This window comes from Tachysurus fulvidraco, chromosome 14, assembly GCF_022655615.1.
Source record: "Tachysurus fulvidraco isolate hzauxx_2018 chromosome 14, HZAU_PFXX_2.0, whole genome shotgun sequence".
NCBI classification, from domain to species: Eukaryota; Metazoa; Chordata; class Actinopteri; order Siluriformes; family Bagridae; genus Tachysurus; species Tachysurus fulvidraco.
In genome coordinates, this window is record NC_062531.1 from 14752584 (window position 1) to 14758870 (window position 6287).

Consider the following 6287-nt stretch of genomic DNA (forward strand, 5'->3'; position numbering starts at 1 on the left):
CATCTGGTTGTTACTCCATTGTCCTCTCCCTCTGTCTACCATAACAGATGCTGTCCTCTAAGCTCATTGGATTCATACACAATATTAATTCTTTTTCCACTGCACCGTGACTTTATGTTCTGTACTGTACATTATTTCTGTTAAGTGACAAGTCTTTTGTCTAAGCAAAGTCTGACCTTTCTGTCCTAATCAAATAATTAAAAATCAAGGCATGATAAGATTTTATTTTGGTGAAACAACCGTAATCTAACGGCCTTTGCCTTTCATATAAGCCACTTCTGATTCCAAATGATTAACTAGAAGTCAAGTTATTATTTGTTGTTCCTACAACTTGGAAAGAATTTTGTCAGCGAGTGTACACTCTTTCAGACATTAACATACAGAAATGCACACTATAGACAATATAATTTTATTTTTAACACCAGATATGGTAACTTGTGATTGAAAATGTGTGTGCAGGTTTAAGTGGTAAAATGCTTCTGCCTGAGCTTCTGCCTAGCATAAACCCTTTCTGTACTAATAATCATACTTTAATACTAAACATGTCACAGCTACAGTATACATACATCACACTTACAGTATATCACTTTACCATGTGGGAATAATACTCATCTTTCACTGTGTCTGTGCGAGTTTGTGTACTATTTTTTTTATCTTCTCCTAATAAAAATATAATAATAATTACTTCCCATAAAAATTACAGTTAGAATCTGTTAAACAGAATCCATTGTACTGCACAATGAAAAACTAATCAAGTACAGAAGTGATGGAAAAGAAATAATAATCTTTTTGCAAACTGTACAGCTATTGTTACATTTCCCAAATTGTTTCTTGATAAATGAAACTTGTATTGGATCTGGGACACAGTGGCGATCAATAGCACCTGGAAAGGGAGGAGAAATATATTACTACGAATAGAGATTATTACATTCCTCCCTGGAGGAGATTAAAATGAGTCCTCAGAGAAACTACCTTTTGCTATTTCATTAAAAGGAATATCTTACCTGCATTTTACCATCACATTTTGCTTCAATAAATAAAATCTTTCATGTTGCTGATGTATGTTATTTCCAGGTTGTAATTATAATAGGAGTGAGTTAAAGTGACTAAACTTGATATCTAATCTTCAAGATGTTCAGCACTGATAAAATGTATACTGGATGACAGTAGACACATTCAAGATTATACTAGAGATATTATATTATATATTTTTGACATTCTAGTTTGATTTTGTGACATTCTAGTTTAGCTTTCAATCGGTCTGTACAGGGTCCTGTCTTGGGCCCACTTCTTGTCATTATATATTTGCTTCCTCTTGGTGATATCTTAAGGAAATATGGTATATATGGAAATATGGTAACCCAACTCTACCTGTCTGCCAAACCCACCAGTTCTTTTCCTCTGCCGTCTTTGTCAAGCTGTTTAGCTGAAATTAAAGACTGGCTCTGAGCAAACTTTTTGAAAGTAAATGGCAATAAAACTGAGGCTCTGCTTGTTGGCACTAGATCTGTTGTGTCTAAATCTAAATATAAATCTAAATCTGTTTCTCTTTACATATTGACAATAGTGCAATCTGTCCTTCCTCTCCAGTTAAAAGTTTGGGTGTCATCATGGATAGCACACTATCTTTTAAACCTCAACTTAATAATATAACACGGATTGCATATTTCCATTTGCGCAACATTAATCATCTCCGTCCCTTTCTTTCAAATAATAATACTGCAGTTCTCATTCGCGCACTAGTCACCTCACGTACAGTATAGACTACTGCAATGCTCTTCTTCCCTCCAAATTGTTGCATAAGCTTCAACTGGTTCAAAATTCTGCAGCTCGTGTTCTCTCTAGAACACCTTATACTGATCACATTTCTCCAGTTCTCCAGCAATTGCACTGGCTTCCAGTAAAATATCGAGTTCAATTCAAAATCCTGCTACTCACTTATAAGGCACTTCATAATCTTGCATAATCCACAATACCTTACTCAACTTCTCCAGGTTTACACTCCTTCACGTGCACTTAGATCTTCATCTTCAATTTCTCTTGTGGTGCCTATGAAATTCTCTTCCCCTCGATGTTCGCAGTAGCGAGTGCTTGTTGACTTTTAAAACGCATCTTAAGACATATCTTTTTATACAGGCTTTCTTATAACATGTTTTATTGAGACTTAAATGCACTTTATATGTATATGCTGTTTGTTTGTGTGTTTTGTTTTACGCAGTGATGTGTATATTGCTTGTAAGGTGACCTTGGGTGTTCTGCAAGGTGCCATGAAATAAAATGCATTATTATTATTATTATTATTATTATTATTATTATTATTATTATTATTATTATTATTATTATTATTATTATTATTATTATTATTATTATTACATACAGTTGAATAACATATATTGCAAAAAATCTAAAATAAATGTATAAATCTAAAGTAAATGTGTATAGAACAGCAAAGGAGCAAATTATCACATGAAGACAACAAAGAGAGTGCAAAATGAGCATATTCCAGAATGTATTGTTGTGCATTGGGCAGCATTTTAAGGGCTCTTCCACTGTCTACACAGTGTATTTGTCAGTGTGATGGGTCATTTTGCAAGCAGTTACTGAACAATTGCAGTGAGCTGTTACTCTGCAAAAATACAATTTCCTTTTATCCATCTTGACTTGGTTGATTATTCAAAATGGTAAAATTTCATTTGAAAGAGATTTTGTTGCATTATTTAATATCCTTATACCCTCACAAACCCAGTTTTTAAATTAGGTTGTTACTGAATTTGGGCTGGGGGCACGGTGGCTTAGTGGTTAGCACATTTGCCTCACACCTCCAGGGTTGGGGGTTCGAATCCCGACTCCGCCTTGTGTGTGTGGAGTTTGCATGTTCTCCCCGTGCCTCGGGGGTTTCCTCCTGGTACTCCGGTTTCCTCCCCAGGTCCAAAGACATGCATGGTAGGTTGATTGGTATCTCTGGAAAATTGTCCGTAGTGTGTGAGTGAATGAGAATGTGTATGTGCCCTGTGATGGGTTGGCACTCCATCCAGGGTGTATCCTGCCTTGATGCCCAATGATGCCTGAGATAGGCACAGGCTCCCCATGACCCGAGCAGTTCGGATAAGCGGTAGAAAATGAATGAATGAATGAATGAATTTGGGCTGATAAGCAAGATGACACAAATATATACACAAATGTACAAATAGGCTAATATATTTGTACACACTAATATATGATTGGGAGATTTCTCCTTTTAAACCCCAAATAATATTTAATATTTAATACTATTAATAAACATGTAATATTAAACATTACCCAAGGTGATATGTTTCTGACTCACATAACTACACATTAATATATCTGTTATTTATAAATAATTCATAGTAGTTTCTGAATTAGGCTTTAGATTCATTTTGCAGTGTTACATTTGGCAAATGTTCTCATCCATTTTATCTAATTTTATACAACTGAGCAACTGTAACTGACATACTGATAAATGGCAGATGCAAATTAACTATGAGGAAAGACAATCAATCAACTCATACAGTATGTCAACAGTGTAACTCTACAAACATGAGCATAAGCAGATGGTTGTACAGTTTGAGAATGAGAATGAAAGAAAGCAATTGCATTCACTTGCAGCTGCAATATTTTGCTTAAATTTTGCTCAAACTGTTGCCCTTATTATTATATTATATAATATATTAGAGTTATAATGGGCTCCTAAAGTCATTAAAGCTATGCTTCAGCTATTTCCACAGTCCTGAAAGTAAAAACTGCAGCCAAAATTAAGAAATGCTGCCAAGCTTCCATCATCTCACTGGGAATCTGTATTCAGTCCCTGCATGCATAGAGTGTAAATTTATATAAGTACCACATGGCTCAGAAATGACCTATTATACAAAAACATATATTGTATGCATATGGCTGCAGGCAAATGTTTGCATTTCCCTGGTTTTCAGATGGAGAATATAAAAGTATACAACTGTTATATTATATTATATTATATTATATTATATTATATTATATTATATTATATTATATTATATTATATTATATTATACTACATCTTATTTCGTTTTATATTAATTTCATTAAACAGTGTATACAAACTTAAAAATTGTATGCTTAATGCAGATTATAGTAATGGCAGATTGCATGAGTCAAATTAATCATGAGAAATCATTGTTTTTAGAGCAATGCATTTACTGAATTTGTGACTGTCCCTTAAGACATTTGATGCCCTCCACAACTATCAAAATCAATAGCTACCATGTCACAGGCCTCCTGGACTTGAGTAGAATAGACACTCTTGCGAGGCCTTTGGTTCTGGGCCTTGAGACAGGGTCGCGGGGACCATAGTGGTGTTTTGTGTGCACGATGATATCCACAAGGTGCCCTGTTGCGCACGGATCCTTTTCCAGGGGCCAACCAGAGAGTGGCTATTATTGGTGGGGTTCGTCCAGAAACTTCCCGTAGCTCTCCTCCTGTGTTTACAATCTTTATTAGCCAAGCCCAAGAGTCACTTCTGCTGGAGGAGGCAGAATGAGGTGACACCTCAGCTAGAGAGGGTCTGCATTGCTCAGGGCAGACAGTTAGCCAACATGAGGGTGAAGGTGAAACACACCCACACACTAATCCTGTCTCTGTCCTGTCTCACCAGGTCTCCCGTGATGGGGTGTTTAGTCGCAAACAAGAACTGCTGGGGCTTTATAAAGAAGAGAGAAGGCATCATCATGGACATAAAGGAGCTCAGCCAGCTAACTACTGTGCAGTGAAGTCTTCTCTACTATCACACAAAGCAACTGGGCAACCCTGTGACCTGTTAGTAGTTTCAAACAGCAAGAATCGGCTGCTCATCACCATCCTCATCCACAAGCCTGGGAGGAGCAACCTTCCTTATACAGGTTAATCATCGATTATATCCAGCAATTGCAAACTCATATGCCTTTAGAACCACCTCTGCTGATTCTGAGTACTTCATAATACATTATGACACAGGCAGTGTTCCAGTGCGTTATCAACAATGTGTTGTGGCAAATGTAGCAAAAAATTCCATGTCCAGCAATAGGGTCCTGTCACATTTACTCACAAAACACAAAATCAAAATAAATAGTAAAAATGTGAATGCCTTGGGTGAATGCCTCCTGGACAATCCTGGTGCTACAAGCTGGCTCCGATATACATTTGTATTCAGGTCAGGTGATTGTGAGGGCCAGTCAATGGCATCTTTGCCCTCATCATCCAGAAACTTCCTACACACTCTGGCCAGGCATTATGCAACAGGAGGACCCCACCGCACACTGCACCAATGTAAAGTGAACCTGGTCATAAACGGGAATAAAGGCAACATAACGGGAACAGGGTATCACTGGAGGATTTGTCAATTCTGGTGTACTCTGCAAATGGTCGACTGCAAATGGTCCAGAATGCAGCAGCTCGCCTATTGACAGGCACTAAGCACTAAGGTCTGCTGACCATTTGCTCTTAGCTGTTCCAAGAGTGAAACTGAAGAGCAGGGGGGACTGAGCCTTTGCAGGTGTGGCCCCAAAGCTCTGGAACAGTTTGCCTCTCTATATTAGACAGGCTCAAGCACATGAGGTCTTTAAATCTGCCCTAAAACCTTACTTTTACAGTCTGGCATATGATGCCATGTGAGAGCTGCTTTCTTTTATTGTATTATTGTGTCTTAAGTATTTTTCTTTTATTTGTGTGTTTGTATTAATTAACCATGTTAACTTTCTGTTTGTACAGCACTTTGACAAACACTTGTTTTAAACTTGTTGTTTTAAAAAAAAGTGCTTTCTAAATAAACTTGACTTTGACTTTGACTACTCTGTATAGTGCTGGGCTGTGTACTGTACACAGGTCCTACTAGAGAATGTCAAGCCTTCATGCCACTCTCATGGATGCTGTTTCTGACAGTTTGGTCACAAACATGCACACTATTAGCTTGCTGGAGGTCATTTTGTAGAGGACTCTGGCAGTACTCCTCCTGTTCCTCCTTGCATAGAGGAGAAGATACCAGTCCTGCTGCTGTGCTGTTGCTGTTCTATGGCCCCATTCTGCCCTCCTTGTGTAACCTGTCTGCCAGTATTACCTCCATGCCCTTGAAGCTTTGTGGGGGAGACACACCAAAAGTATGGATGTGCCATCCTGGAGAAGCCTGATTGGGTTAAACAAATAAAGCCAAATCAGTCACAAAGGATGATTATCTTGCTGTTGCCTCTTCAGTTCATCTGTTGTAACTACAAAGATATCTGTGATGTTTAATTGACTTGGGGTTCTACTGTGATGATTAA